Source organism: Olea europaea, chromosome 2 (assembly GCF_002742605.1).
Source record: "Olea europaea var. sylvestris chromosome 2, O_europaea_v1, whole genome shotgun sequence".
Classification (NCBI taxonomy): Eukaryota; Viridiplantae; Streptophyta; class Magnoliopsida; order Lamiales; family Oleaceae; genus Olea; species Olea europaea.
In genome coordinates this window covers 13,980,477-13,997,236 of record NC_036238.1, presented here as the reverse complement: position 1 = coordinate 13,997,236, position 16,760 = coordinate 13,980,477, and the positions used below count along the sequence as shown (strand labels likewise).

The following is a 16,760-nucleotide window of genomic DNA, read 5'->3' as shown; positions in this document are numbered from 1 at the left end:
CATAAAAAAATAACAAATTTTTTAAGTTTTTTGTTGATCCGTGTCTATTAATCTAATTGTATTTATTAGTCCGGAGAAAATTTTCTTTTTTGAAAATAATGTATTTTGGAAAAATATTTGGATGGAGAATGTGTAGTTAAAAAATAAAGAAAAAATTTGAATTTACGTAGAATATTACTTTATTGAAAATGTGTGATTGACAAAAAAAAAAAAAAAAAGATAGAAAAATGTATTTTAAAAAAAATAGAATCAAAATATTCTGATTTCTTCTGTCTTTCCCATGCAAAATTTTTGACCATAAAGTTATAATTCTAGAGATTGCAATTCCCTTTATTTCCTCATTAGCGCACTCAAAAGAGATTTTTCTTATAAAAAATTCTGAACAGTAATTTGATGATAAGGGCAAAAAAACACAGTGGCTCAAATCCACAAAAGCTAAATGGCCTTTTAGACTTCTATGGTTGGGCAAGCTTGCACCGAAAGGAATAGTGGAAACATTATGATTTCCACTCTCTTTCCCATGCAAATTCTTTGACCATAAAGTTATAATTCTAGAGATTGCAACCCCCTTTATTTCCTTATTAGCGCACTCAAAAGAGATTTTTCTTATAAAAAATTCTGAAAAGTAATTTGATGATTAGGGCAAAAAAAGACAGTGGGTCAAAAGCTAAATGGTCTTTTAGACTTTTGTGGTTGGGATTAAGAAGTTATTTCAGGAACTGTTTGGATGATTTCTAAAAAATATTTTGTTACCTTAAAAGAGTTTTTAAAGGCAGTTAGCTTGAGATGAGTTCCAGAGAAATAGCTTTTACATTTTGAGCCCGTTTGAACCACATTAGAATGAGAATGAGAAATAGAGGCGTTATGAGTCCCACATCAGATATAAAAATTCAAAAATGATGGTTTGATGTGATGGATAACGGTCATATTTTTTATTTTAATGAGGTAAAAATGGGGCTCAAACAGGGACTTTATTCATAGATATTCACATTTGAAAGATTTTTCTTTTTGTGTCATATAACTAATTTTTTATTGTGCAAAGATTAGTCCAAACAATGTTTTGTCAAAATTAATATTCATTCATCAACAATAAAAGAAAAATATTAAGCCCTTGTTTGAGCCACATTATATTCACAAAAATGTATTTTTTTAATAGTGTATTGATAGAAAATGTGTAGTTAAAAAATAAGGAAAAATTTTGAATTTACGTGTAATATTATTTTATTAAAAAATATGTGGTTGAAATGATCTCAAATCACTATATAAGAATGTATTTTTTTTTTTTTAAAGAATGTGAGTCAAATAGGGCCTAAATTAACCCCTTGTTTGAGCTCCATTTTAGAGAAATAATGTTTTTTGAAATAGTAGATTGATAAAGAATATATAGTTAAAAATTAAAAAAATTAAGATTTGCATCTAATATTATTTTATTGATAAATATGTAGTTGAAAATGAATTTTAAAAGAATTATTTTTCAGAAAAATGGGTCTCAAATAAGGGCAATTTATTACGTACGCGTCTTTATCTTGACGAGATTTTGCTTACATCCTTATAATGTCCTTTGTATAAAGTTCAAAATATATAGAAAATCATTTGTGTGAAATATGTACAAATTTTTAAGTTTCATTTTTTTGGTTCATATTCTCGATCCAATCTATCCTTCTCAGCTAAACCTGAGATCTCCAAAACGACGTCGCAAGTGGCTTTATTTATATTTTTGCCCTGATTCTCCTTTTTCCCGTCCTCTCTTGCACTTTCCCTCTGGAAAACAGTTAATGAGTAATCAATTGCATTTAGCATAGCCCAAAATAGCCATAGAAAGATGGATTATTTACTCCCGACATTGAGGAAGAAGCAAGAAGTGGACTCCATAATCAGAGACACCATTGACAAAGTACTCGTTCTCTGGTTCGGGTGCTCCTCCGACGCCGTTTGCTTGCAGCTTGACGGCATCGTATGTTCTTCTCTTCTTATCCCTCTGCGTAACAACAATAATTTTCAAGATTAATTAATCAAAGTAATTTGCTAATTTTCAAATCTGTTATGATTACCAGCTATATAAGTCGGCAAGAGATGTGTCGAAATTCGCGACTGTGGCGTTAGTGGATGTTGACCTCCAAAAATAGGCAACAGGTGTCGTTAGAAGACGATGTACACGTGCACGACTTTCGTAGTATATTGACCCTGAATATGTATGTATGTAGGAGAAGAAGATGGAGGCAAATGAGAGATATATTATGTTCTCTTTTTCATTCATAAATCTGTCCCCTTAACTAAGATAAAAATCGCTTGTTTATACTGATTAAACCGATGTGGTCGTCCTTGGATTAGATCCACGTGGTCTGATCTGTCGATCCTTAGTATCACATCAACTATACTTCACATTAATTACATTGACAGACTTTTAATAAGAGGTCAGCCACCCTACAAACTTAGGCTGACGTCCCTGACACTCATTAAATAAACATGTCACATCAATCAACTCTATAGATGTGCGCACGACTTTCGTAGTATATTGACCTTAAATATGTATGTATGTAGGAGAAGAAGATGGAGGCAAATGAGAGAGATATTATGTTCTCTTTTTCATTCATAGATCTGTCCCTTTAACTAATATAAGAATCGCTTGTTTATACTGATTAAACCGATGTGGTCGCCCTTGGATTAGATCCACGTGACCTGATCTGTCGACCCTTAATATCACATCAACTATACTTCACATTAATTACATTGACAGATTTTTAATAAGAGGTTAGCCACCCTACAAACTTAGGCTGACGTCCCTGACACTCATTAAATGAGCATATCACATCAATCAACTCTATAGATGCACTTGCCAGACCTTCTTACTGTTGTTAAGGACCTTGGGTACTCAAGGAGTTCGGCGGCAAAAAGGTAAACAGCCTCGGAAGGATGGACAAGACCATTTCCACTGTTCTTAGTGAAACGACGTTGGCGCTCAATGTGACAACTTCGGATGCCGATCTCTTCTACAGCAATCCTCGCATGCTTGCCACGTGTAAATACCGGGCGGGGGGGGGGTCCGCATGGCCATTCTATATGACTAGTAACAGTGAACATAGATTCGGATGAGATTCAGATTTATTTAAAATATTTTGACATAACATTGATTCCCTCTGTGGTTTTCTTCTTCAATGCTCACCACATGAAGATGGATTCTGGGTATGAATGTCTCTGTGATTCTAATATAGTATAGACTATGGTGTGTATTGAAATACATTCTGTTGACATCAAATTATTGTTGGGAAAAAAATAAATAAATAAATAAATAAAATGAAACCTAGAGGGTGCTGCGATGAGTTGAAGGGGGAATTCCTAATTCTAAACACAGATAATTAAACTTAAAGAAAAAAGGAAAAAAAAATTGCATAAAAAGTGAAATTAAGGGCGCCTTGAATTTAAGGTGGAGTAGAGAAACACAGGTGCGACTTTATGGCCTCTTGTGATAATATTTACACATGATATTCTGATCAAAGTCAATCAATTAGCTTGCCCAACCATAAAAGTCTAAAAGACCATTTAGCTTTTGACCCACTGTTTTTTTTTTTTTCCCTGATCATCAAATTACTTTTCATAAAAGTCTAAAAGACCATTTAGCTTCAGACCCACTGTGTATTTTTTCCCTAATAATCAAATTACTTTTCAGAATTTTTTATAAGAAAAATCTCTTTTCAGTGTGCTAATAAGGAAATAAAGGAATTGCAATCTTTAGAATTATAACTTTATCGTCAAAGAATTTGCATGGAAAAGACAGAGGAAATCATAATATTTTGATTTCATTACACATTTTCCATAAAATAATATTACACGTAAATTCAAACATTTTTCTTTATTTTTTAACTATACATTATCCATCAAAATACTATTCCAAAATACATGATTTTCAAAAAAGAAAATGGGGCTCAAACATGCTTATCTACTATACATTTGAATTATAGAATGAGTGTTATGGCAATATTTTGGGGCCTCACCTGAACTCTTATCAATTCCCATCTCATTACAAAAATTGTTGTAGGCAGTTTTTAAAATCGATTTGATACATTTTCACAATCTTTAAAACAATACTTCTTTTTTCTCAAATTTATTTTCAACCACACATTTTCGTAATAAAATATTCCACATGTAAATCCAATTTTTTTCCTACAATAAATTCTTCAAAAAATCACTATTTTAAAACTCATTTTTCCAAAAAATTCATTTTAATAGTTCTCAAACAAGTGCATGCATGGCAAATTTTGTTGCTTATGGACATATATGAAATTATTTTTCATGAATTTTTTTACCACATCACTTTACATAGTTTCACCTTCATCTCTCTTCGATGATATACAAGGTTACATTGTCCAACCTATATTTGTCATGATTTTAATTTCGTTAAATCCATTTTTTTTTTTTTTATCATGTGTGCATTTTTGTTATGTTTATGTTGCTCAAAGGGAAGAGCCTTTATAAATGTTAACATGGAATTATGGACTAACATAATTACTAAATTCATATATTATTGTCAAATCGAACAAATAATAGTCATATCGATTATGCATGACATGTATTGGACTTAAATTTTTTTCTTATTTTATATTATTTGGTTGTTGTAACGAGCCAAATTTTATAATTTAACTTGCTATCAAATAGGATGTATTCCAAATACATATTTAAAAAAAAAGTTTATTTCACCAATTAAACATATTACAGTTTTATATTTAAAACCCAGTTAAACAGATTTAAAATTTCTAAATAAAAATTCTTATGAATTAAACTAAGAAATTGCTTAAATAAAAAATATCTTATTACGCCAGATTATTTTTATTGTTCCCATAGGTCCTGGCACCTCGACAACACCAAATCGTCCGTCAACCAACGATTCGTTCTAACCTATGAAGAATAGGGGAAATGGGTGAGTACATGAAAATACTCAGTAGAATATGAAATTTATGATGTGATCCCGAATAAAATATTTAAATCATGCTTCAAAAAAATCATTTCGTCATCATATCTTTAAAATCGATAAGAGTTCAATACATATTATATCTTTAACTTTCATAAGTATAATAATATTTCATATTATATCATATCTTTAACTTTCATAAGTATAATAATATCATAATATTTCACATACCATATCATAATATTTCACATTATATCATATCTTTAATTTTCATAAGTATAATAATTCATCGAAATAAAAAAAATAATTTAAACGGGATAACATAAATTGCACATCGTAATCCAACCTTGACTGGTAAAAGAATTGTTGGAAGATAAGTTAGAATTTCTCGTTCAAAACTTTACTCTTTTTTTTTTTCCCCGTGTCGGTAAGCTTTTTTCGCCCCCATAAAAATATCATCCATTTATATTATATTCTAAAGCCACACATTTCCATATAAGTGACTCATTTCATGGGTTGGTATTTTTTTAAACACGTGCTGGCAATTCATTTGACAAATTCACCCAATTTCAAACAAATGACAGCTATCGCATTGGTAGGAAAAGTCATCATTGCCTAGTACCATGCCAAGAAAATTGAGCAACATATATTATATAATAAGTCATTCAAACATCAAATCAGTACCATCAAAGAAAATTTCTTCATGCAAACTAGTACAGTGTGGATTAATTGGAAGAATCAATATTAACTTAATTAATTATAAATTTAGGTAATATCTTTCAACATCAATAACATGAGCATAGCTTATTCGAAATAATTATTTTTCTAGTCTAATATGCATGATTAATTACGAGCTATCTAACGAGGCCGATATTTAAATACTTATACTTGTTCTATCAAAATTTAATTATTTGACTCAAATAGAAATCTATTTCATTTTAATTCTCAATTTTTCAAAATACAAAAATATAACATATAAAATAAATGCATCTTTATTTTAAGTTTTTTTGGCCGTTACAATCTCCCTACCTTAAATATTTTCATCATCGAAAATTACCTTAACTAATCAAAGAGTTCAAAATACTTGATTTTAAGATCATCTTCCTTTTCCTGTCCGTGATTACGCCATTGCACCTTGACTAGGAAAACTTCTATGTTCCTGAGTTGATGCATTTTTCTGTCCAAAATCATCATTGGGATTTCTTCGTATGATAGGTCCTTTTGTACTTCCAAAGTTCGATAACTTACGACGTTATTGGGATCGTGAACATATTTTCTAAACATTGAGATATGAAACACATTATACATTGCGGGCAGTTCAGGTAGTAAGGCAAGTCGATAAGCAACACTACCAATCCTTTCAAGAGTTTCAAAAGGTCGAATGAATTGTGGTCTCAACTTCATTTTCTTTCCGAACCTCAGCACTCCGGACGAATCCTTTGAAGTTATGGGGAGATTTTGGATAGTAATTGAAGAGAAAATTGTGGGCTTTCCAATGGTATCCAAATCCGACGGACTTGGTGGTCAGAAATTGTCGAAAAATTGACGCAAAACTCGCCCAAAATCAGAAAATTTTGTGCAAATTTTCAAATTTCGGGGAGCTAACTTTGTGGACTTATTCCAGTTGAATCCTTTGGAGTTATGAGGAGATTTTATGTGGTAATTAAAGGGAACATTGTGGATTTTCCAACGATATTCAAATCATGTCTTGGTAGTCGAAAGTTGCCAAAAAATTGTCGTAAAACTCGCCCAAAAATATGAAAAATCTGGGTGACCATTTCTACAAGTTTGTAAACTTCAGTGATAGTTTCTGAAAGCACTATAAACTTTAGTGATCGTTTCTGCAAGTTTTAAACTTCAGTTACCATTTTATAATTTTCAGATAAGTTCAGTGACCATTTGTGAAATAATTTTTCCCAAACAGAGCGTACTATAAAATTACACAATCATTTTTCACGGAGCGCCAGAAAATGATATAGATATTTTGGTCAAGCTTTATGTTGGTTGGTGGAGTTTGGAATGAGTGTTGAAAACAAGGTGTAAAGTATGGTAATGCGTAATGGATTATAATCAAAATGTTGTCGTCTTTTAGCACTCATTCCAAGTCCAAGTGTTGAACTAGTAGTATTGCGTAAAAGTGTCAAGCAGTCGAGCCGGCTCGCAAGTTGAAATTTTTGGCTCGTACTCAGCTAGAGCTTTTTTAAGGTGGATTTTTTTTGCCCGAGCGGAGTCGAACAAAAGATCGCCCAAAAAAATAAGGCTCGGCCCGAGATTTCGGATCGGGCCCTACCAAGTTGACCCGAATTGAGCCAGGCCAAGCTTGACTTTCTGGAATTTTTGGAATTTTTTTTTTCATAAAAATTGCTACTTATTGGCAGCATTTTAACTGCCTGTTATGGCTGTCAAATAGGCAGCATTTAACCGATTAAGGCAGCGGATTTTTACTCCCGATTTTATATTATTATTATGGGCTGGGCCGTACTCCCCAAAATTACGCTCGACCCGAGCCTTGAACCGATGCCTCCAAGCCTCGAGCTTTTTCCAGGCCGAGCCATGGGCAGCCAGAGCCAACGAGTTCGATTGTCATCCCTAATATTGCGTATGATGATTAGAAGGCGTAACTCGCAAGGCATAGCAACACGTGAAGATCAAGTTTTGAGAGCCTGTTTGACAATTATTATTATAGAAAAAAGATTTTTGAATAGTGATTTTTAAGAAAATGAGTGATTAAAAAGTAGGAAAAAGTTTTTGATATACGTGTAAAATATTTTATTGTGTAAATGTGTGGTTGAAAATTATCCTATAGCAAACCATAAAATAAATAATGTGTGTCGAACAGGTGTATTATGAACTTAGACATTATATGTCTTTTTCTATTTTTAATCTTATTTTAATTATTGTAGATTAATAAATAAAATAAAATAATGCATATATTGAAAATTTCTAGGTATTTCATGCATATTTTTCAAGTTTTTAAAAAAAGCATAATTCTCAAAATCATATATACTTCAAATTGATAATGCTTTCTTCGTGAGCAAAAAAATTTGTAAGCTGAATTTGAGCCAGGTTGAACTTTTTGTTGGGTTTATTTTCTTTTTGGGGCTTACACAATGGTTGAGCATTTTGTTGATCAAACTTCTCAATAAGAAAATACTTGGGCGGAGTTAGGGGGTTGTTCCAGGCCCTTTTAATTTTTTTTTAAGTAAAAAAATAAAAAAAATAAAAAAATAAAAAATTGTAAAAAAATTTCTATGTATTAGTCCAGTGCAATTTATTTATTATTATTATTTTTAAAATTTTTGATCCTACCAGCTCGCCCTTAAGAAAATAATAAAAGCACAAGTTCTTGATGATAGACCAGATATTGTTACTCTGATAATTGAACGAAGTAGCAGGTGTCAAAAAATTATGATGGTCGTGACATACATATTTCTGCTTTATGGGGAATTAATAAGATATTTCTTTTTAAATACTTGTGCACACTGCATTGAGGATTAAAATTAAATACTAATTAAAATAAGAAATGACGGAATTAATGAAATGCACATTTTTCAAAAAGTGACGACTAAAAGGTTAAGCTCTTGTTTGAGCCCCATTTTTTCAAAAATATATTTTTTAAAATTCATTTTTAACGATACATTTTTCAATAAAATAAATATACATGTAATTCAAAAAAAAATTCTTACTATTTCACCACACATTTTCTAAAAAATCACTATTTTATAATGTATTTTATCCTAAAAATGAGAATCAAACATGGGCTAAAAATTTAAAAGAAATACAAAGAGAGTAATAATTGTATAATGTACAGCAACACGTGAAATTTGTTGGCAAAGACAAGTACATAAAAGTATTTTAGGCCTTTAGAGCATCTTTAATGAATCAAAGACGGTCTAAAATTGAAATTTAAATTTTCAAAGTCATCGAAAACCTCTTCAATGTATAACTTTAAATTGCATTTTTGGACAAAAAATGTATGTGTGTGTGTATATATAGCTCCAGTTTGTTGTAAATTAAAATCAGATTTTTAGTAGATTTTGATAAAAATTGATGAAATATGTAATTGAAAAGTTTGGAGCCGATGAAATGTGTGGATAAAATTAATTATTGACTTTAACTTAAAATTAAAATCAACTTTAATCAGAAACAAACCGGGGAAACCTTCACTATTTTCTCACTTTCATATGCTAATAATACCCCATGTCATATTGAGCATATACTGCTCTGGATTCACCCAAAATCACATTTACACCCTCCGTCCTAATTATATAGGTTGTGTTTACTTTTTCTCTTGTTTCAAATATATGGGCTTGTTTCCTAATTTAGAATATTTTGTTTTATTCCTTTACAATATATCATTATTCAATTTTTCCTACTTAATATGTCAATTTCTTGAAATTATCTAAGTACACACATTCCCACTTCTTGAAAACATGAAATAACTCTCATTTCTTCTTTTTCAAATTAAATCATTCAAATTATTTACTAATTCCGACAATAATTTATTACTACATATTAAAAATTAAATAGGAGTAAATAAGGAAAGATCTTGGCAAAAATTAATTTTCCAATGACATTAAAGAAGGATTCTTAATCCGTGTGAAAAATGAAACAAGTCTATATAATTGGGACGAATGGAGTAATCTAATGATTTCTTGCCATATTAAGGAGATTTGAAAATCTGCTGAAGCTTTAGCCGGTGGTCTATATCATTGCTCGTTATTATTGGCGTGTGATTTGCTTATAATTCTTCCAAAGTGTACACTGTTATTCTTAATCAACAGCAGCAGTCAGATCCAAGTTCATGTTTTAGGTATCTATAGGATACTGGAACTTTTTAAGAAGTTCAAATCCTAATTGATGACTGCAAACGATTTCGTTGATTTTTCACCCTTATAGGGATGGACTTATGGGTTGGATGGAGCACTTTTGAAAGCAACAAGAATAACTGGAATGAAGAACTTCAAAGTGAATGTATGCAACAACCTCGTCTATTTCATTGCTTTTCATATTCTGCAGTTTTCATATGATTGGTAATTTTGGCTTTTTAATGTGATCATATGAAATGCAGCAAATGGGACTTGTTCCCATTAGAGTTGCCACTTGGGGGGCCATTTGTATTACTTAATTTTGAAGGAGGTTTGCCTAAGGAAGATTTTGATGCCAATGTCGTGGGAAATGAATGGCTGGGTACTTCAGCAGAACTACTGAGTGCAAATGGTGTTGATACTTCACTGAATTATGTTTGTCGACGTGAATATACAATTGAATGTAACTGGAAGGTTTGACTTTCGTCGTATTCTTTGTCAAACTAGTTCATATCCTAGTTCATCTTATCTGTTCCGTTTCTTTCTCAAATAAGATTGGGCTCCTCTAATTTTCAATCAATAAATCTTGTTATCATTTTTAACTGCTAAAAAGATAGTTTTCACTACTTTTATATCCGATGGTGCAAAATTAAAATATATGATCATGGATCAATCAGGATTGATAGGATTTTCTTCTGCAGGTATTCTGCGACAACTATTTAGATGGAGGTTATCATGTGCCATATGCACATAAAGGTCTTGCATCTGGTCTCAATCTAGATTCATATTCTATCAAGGTGTGCCCGCTTATTAAACTAACTTTCCCAGCGTTTTGAATACTTTTTTCTTCATTTTTGCTTGGAAATGCATTTACATTATTTTGTAGTGCTATTTGAAGTCATAGCTTATTGGCATGTTTGGTAAGAAGGACTGGGTAGCATTGGAAAATATTAAGGAAGAGAAATAATTTCTAGTGTCTTCTAGCTGCATGCCGTATGCTATATGTTTTTGCATCCATGCTTCCACATATATGATACAAATTGGTTTTTTCAAATGTGTACTGCTAAACTTTCTTTATATAATTTATACCCTGGTTCATATATGTAACTCTGTTCTTGAAATTGTGAAGACGTTAGCATCTAAAGTTGTGATGGTGGTGCCGTGAATAGTGAAGAAGAATATGATCGACTTGGCTCCAATGCTTTATATGCTTTTGTCTAACCAAACATTTTGATTAATAGGTCAGTGATCAGTACTCAAATGTATCAATTATTTGTTTGTATGTTGTCTTATTCCACATATTGTTTCATAGCACCCTTATTTTCTCTAGTTTTTCTTTGTACCTTAGGTATGGACCATGGATGGATACCAACCTCGTAGTCCCATTGGGACCACGGAAATGCCAAGTGATATTCGATTATTTTCTTGATCCTTCTCTTAACGTAAGTTCCTTTCCTCATAGATTTCATGATGCCCAGATTAAAATGATCTCAAGAAATATAAATATCCAAGCATTAGTAATATCCCACAATCATATCTAGAACTTTTATAGCATGATAAAAAGATCCTTTTGTCTCCAGTTTGGATGTATCGATTACAAAATATGCGAATTGTGGAAATCGGAAAGATGTGTTATGGTGTTTATTTTTAACTACTCTCCAGGTTTTTTGATGATTTTGGCATGGAATAAATAAACAAAACCAATTTTTCCCCCTTGATTGTCTAGGTTCTCTTTAAAAAGAACAGTTGATGTACACTCCTCCATGTCTGCAGTCATCGTCCTTTTACCCCATTCATTTATTATCATTTGCCTAACGTGAGTCAGATTGTATAATTGTTCCAAAGATGCACTATAAGCATTGCTGAAAATTTCAAGAAAATCCCAAATGGGCAAAAATATAGGGTCGTGCAAATTTAATATTCATTCTATTGACATCATCTTTTCCTGTCGTGTTTTATACATATACCCGTGACAAATGACTGTGTAAAGTATAATTTGTGAAAATATCAATCGTATGACAGATATTTAGCTTTGCTATCTGGGTGAATTCACAAATATGCTATTCTTTGATTACGTTTATTCTCAGAATAATAGTGTGTTGGGTTTTTGATACCCAATAAATCCTGGGCTATGATGTTAACGTGGGTTAATATTATTTCATAGGCATAGGCCGATGAATGAAATAAGTCCAACAACCAAGTCCATGAGCTACACCCGGCACAATTGTATTCCTTATGGATGGCTTGAATCTTGGCCCGCTTACCCCTTTAATGGCCCAACTTAAAGCCTAACCCTAGAGTATATATATGAATATAACCCTAGCCTCTTCGATATGATGATTGTGTGATTTTGAGAGAAGAAACTAGTGAATCCCGGCTGCCCCCCTTTTGTGTGAGAAAAAGGTGTCCAGAAATGTCCAGAACGCTTGTATAACGTGTGCAATTGGTAGTTCTTTCATAGTATACCTTTGTGGTGTCTTCTCTTAGCTTTTGTGGCGATAAATCATCATTCCTTCTTGTCCTACGTGGAGAAGATTGTATAGCAACCATAGTGAATCAATTGGTTGTGGTTTGGAGCCGTTTGGACTGGTTGTTGGTAGAGAAAGGTACGTTGGACTGAGTCTGAAAAATCACCGTTTGAAGATCTTTTAAGAGAGCTTCTGCAACAATTGGTATCAGAGCTTCAAGGTGAAGGTTTTGGCTTGTGAAATCTACCAGAAATCGTCCAGAAAATCGGCAGAAACGCAGCAGAAATCAGATCGAAGAAGCTGTCCAAAAACTGTTAAAATTAGTCTTCGTTTTTCGTGTTTTCTGATCAATCCAGAAGAGGTTTGGGGAAACGGAGACCACTGGCGTGACGTGCAGGAGGAGGCGAACCCTTCAGGCCGGCGCGTGTCAGGCGACGGAGGCGCGTGTGGTGGCGCGTGAGGACCACGCGCAGAGAGAAAAGGGAGTGCGTGAGGGCGCGTGGACGGGATTTTCGAGAAGGTCCCTTCAGGCAGTTTGTTCCTCATATTATTTCTGACATTTTTCGTGTTGGAAGTTTTCTGTTTCAGGGTACATAGTAGAATCTGGACAGCGTTGTTCTTCGGGCTTTCGGGACTCGATCGTGATTTTTTGATTGCTGCAGTTTCCAGAGACTTTAGGATGAACAGTGATAATCCTAAAGTGGTGAATTCGCATGTCTCGATATTTACGGACCTTCAGACGTGGTCCGCTCGGTATCGTGTTCTTTGTTTTTATTATTGCAGTTGAAATAAATGTGTAGAGTAATTTATTTTTTGCATTAGAGGTCATCGTGTGGGATGACATTAGGTTTGGGGTTATCATGAAAGGGTAACCATTGCCTGTTGCTAGACCTAGGAATTATTTGTTAATTATTTGCCTTAAATTCTTTGTGAATTTGCTGTCAAATTTTCTACATTATTAGAATTGCATGTGGCCTTAGGAAAGTTTACTGGACTATTCTATGTGAATTATGTTCATACTTTATTTGTGGTCATTATTTGGCATTGTTGGCAAATGTGGGTCTAAGGTAAATGCAAAAAAATAACATATATTTTAACTGTGGTGAAATTTGGACGTAGTTGAAAGAGATTGTCCTAAGATGATAATAAAAGGAAAGATGAGGATAAAGACAAGGCGAATGTGACTTTAGGGTCGAGTAGTGATCCCAGTGAGGTTTATTGAGTGTAAACCTAGTCACTGCATATGCATCTGTGTGTGATCCTTTCTGCATGTGTGTGATTGTCTAAATTTTGTTGCATGATTATCTGCTACATTTCAATGTGTTTGATATGTGCATTTGCATGAATTTGAGACATTAGGATTACTTGGTGTAATTACTTGCATGCATAGTGGGTTAGAATGCATTAGCAGTGTGTTGTGTATCTTTTGGTGAGGTGGAGTATAGATGCCTAAGGGTACATGGTGGTTTGTATCGAGGGATGTAGAGTGTGACATTTGGATCACGAGTGGAGATGTGATCAAATGTCTAGGATCCTTTATCTGGAAAGAGACCCTGATCAAGTGGAGTGTGAGAGAGACACTTCTATCACTTCTGTTAGGTGGAGACCCATTATCCACGTAGGTTGGGAGAAGTGATGTGGAGATAGAGGATTATCCCGTGGACTTAGGATCTATTGTGACTTACCAGTTAGATATGAGTTGAGTAATCTGTCTAGTGAGCGTGGTGGGCGATGAGAGGAGATATGTGTTCTCGAGGTGTGAGCAACACGGAATGGGATATGATAAGTGTGGTGAGATCTTTTCTTAGGGTCATTTATGCATGTGTTGCATATGTGGTTGACCGTGATTTGATTGACTTGGTGTTAATCTATGGTTCTATGTGAACATGTTTCTGAAAAGATCTGTGGATGTTATCCTATAGTATATCGTCATCGCATGTGTATTTGCTCTTGATTGATTACTGTTAAATATTTGCTTCTACTTGGGTGTTTTTTGACCTTAGCCCTAGTGAGTACATGGAGCATGTATGGTATGTGTTTCAAGTTGGAAACACGAGGTAAGGTCTGTGATCCAATTTTATTAGCTACCTTGATTATGCAAGTGTTAACTGTGTGTTTTGATTGCTTGCAGATTTATTGGGCATCAAGGTGGAGATTTGTTGGGTTTTTGATACCCAATAAATCTCGGGCTATGATGTGAACGTGGGTTAATATTATTTCATAGGCATAGGCCGATGAATGAAATAAGTCTAACAACCAAGTCCATGAGCTACACCCGGCACAATTGTATTCTTTATGGATGGCTTGAATCTTGGCCCGTTTACCTCTTTAATGGCCCAACTTAAAGCCTAACCCTAGAGTATATATATGAATATAACCCTAGCCTCTTCGATATGATGATTGTGTGATTTTGAGAGAAGAAACTAGTGAATCCAGGTTGCCCCCCTTTTGTGTGAGAAAAAGGTGTCCAGAAGTGTCCAGAACGCTTGTATAACGTGTGCAATTGATAGTTCTTTCATAGTATACCTTTGTGGTGTCTTCTCTTAGCCTTTGTGGCGATAAATCATCATTCCTTCTTGTCCTACGTGGATAAGATTGTATAGCAACCATAGTGAATCAATTGGTTGTGGTTTGGAGCCGTTTGGACTGATTGTTGGTAGAGAAAGGTACGTTGGACTAAGCCTGGAAAACCACCGTTTGAAGATCTTTTGAGAGCGCTTCTGCAACATAGTGAATTTATTGAAAAGAGTTTGAAGGACAGTGAGAAAGTGCAGGTCAGACACCTTTCTGTCCACGATCAGTGCTTGCATATTTCGTGCTTAAATTGCTTACGAAATCTATATGCAGATGGAAGACATAATATTAAGTAAAGCTGTTCAACGGGGCCTCGAGTCTCCAGCATACAACATTGGCTGATACAGTCCAAACGTCGAGATGGCTATGCATCATTTTCATTGTCTGCTCTACGAAAATCTTAGCAGTTGATTTTCATAGTGAAGAAAGCACATATTGAGAAAATTCTACGCCATTGTAATAAAACTAAACACGGTCAAGGGAGAAGGAAGAAGAAGTGGTGGGAATCAGTCCACTCTGGCTCGTCTTTTCCTCGTCCTCACCACAATTTACGATCCAAATGAAGCCCTTAAGCGTGGATTAAACTTTTCTAATGATTCGTTTAGTTGTGTAGCAAACATGCCTATTGATTTTATTATGTGTAATTGAAGGGCTCTTGATTTTACCATTATTATTTTTCAAGGAGCTTGAGCATAGCTTCACAGTAGCCTTTGTTGAAATGGTGATCACAACTACACTAACTAGAAAAGTAAGGCGAAAGCCCTCTGATTAGACTTTTTTAGGGATGGGATCTACCCGAAGTTTTTGGATATTTAGTAAGTGAAACCGTTGGGTTCAAATTTAATTATGGAACCGTTCAGGTTCGATTCCATTTGGTTTGGTTCCATTCTATTCCCAAGTTCCGTATTGTAATTAAAATTTTAATATTTATAAAGTTACATTAATTCAACTAATGATATGTTCAATCGTAGCTCTTATAAAATAATGTAGTCTTATTTTATGTGTTTTTTGCTTCTCTCTTTGTTGAGTTATTCATAAATTTGATTGTTAAAATCATAGGAAGAGGAAGATAGTGAACTCAAAATAATTAAGAGAGGCGTTGTTGAGCTTTAATTTGATTACTCCAGAATGATGGAAACGGAACTACGGTAGAGTAACAGATTTGGATAAAAATTTAGGTTAATTTGATTAAGTTTTGGCTTTGAACTGAAAATTAGAAATAAAAAAAAATCATATTTTTGGATTTGAAGTAAATTAATTAGTTAGCAAATTTCTAACTAAATATAAAAGAGTTGGTTTTGGTTACTGTTCACAAGCCATTTTTGGTCGGCTAAACCGTTGATGTTTTTCGGTGGGGAGTCGTCTTTTGGTTTCTAGAATTCATTTCCTACCTTGTTTTCCTCTTCCCTCTTTGTAGATATGAAAATATTTTCTTCTTTCATTTTCATGATAGCCATCCTGTCTTGCCTTGCAATTTATTTTCTACCTTGTTTTTCTCTCCCCTCTTTGTAGATCTGAGAATCCAATTGAATTTGTTCGTTTACAAGTACGATCCTTCATATTCATTATTATTAACGCCTGTGGAGCATTTCCGAGTTTAGTGATGGCTAATTAAAGCTCGATATAGGTGCAATCGTAAAAGCATTTCTTTTTGTTACCCTTTTAAAGGATTGGATTCTTGTACAGGGTTTTGTCTTAAACTTAATTTGTATGAGGTTTTTTTCTTGTATGCTACTTCAGTTTGGGGAAGTGATTGGTTTTAAATCGTGGGATTGATTATTTAAATGTCCTTTTTCTGAATGTGAAGATTTCTTCGTAATTTTGGCTTATGTTTTGAGAACATATTCGAATAAAGCTATTACTTTTTCTTTGCATATTTGGAATTTTTTATATTTATTTCTCATTGCTTCTTTGGGTTTGCATTTATTTTATGATTGGAAAGCAAAGTTTCTCATTGCTCGTTTGGGTTTGCATTTATTTTATGACTGGAAAGAAACACATGCA

General features: G+C 33.5%; 2 long non-coding RNA genes across 2 annotated transcripts; both read left to right on the top strand.

Annotated features, from left to right (window-relative positions):
• Positions 1-1,546: 1,546 nt before the first annotated feature.
• LOC111411702 lies at positions 1,547-2,242 on the top strand. Its single transcript, XR_002705879.1, has 2 exons — positions 1,547-1,954; positions 2,055-2,242. It is a non-coding gene; the product is annotated as an uncharacterized LOC111411702 (long non-coding RNA).
• Positions 2,243-14,818: 12,576 nt separating this feature from the next.
• On the top strand, positions 14,819-15,709 carry LOC111411698. Its single transcript, XR_002705878.1, has 2 exons — positions 14,819-14,956; positions 15,030-15,709. It is a non-coding gene; the product is annotated as an uncharacterized LOC111411698 (long non-coding RNA).
• Positions 15,710-16,760: the final 1,051 nt, after the last annotated feature.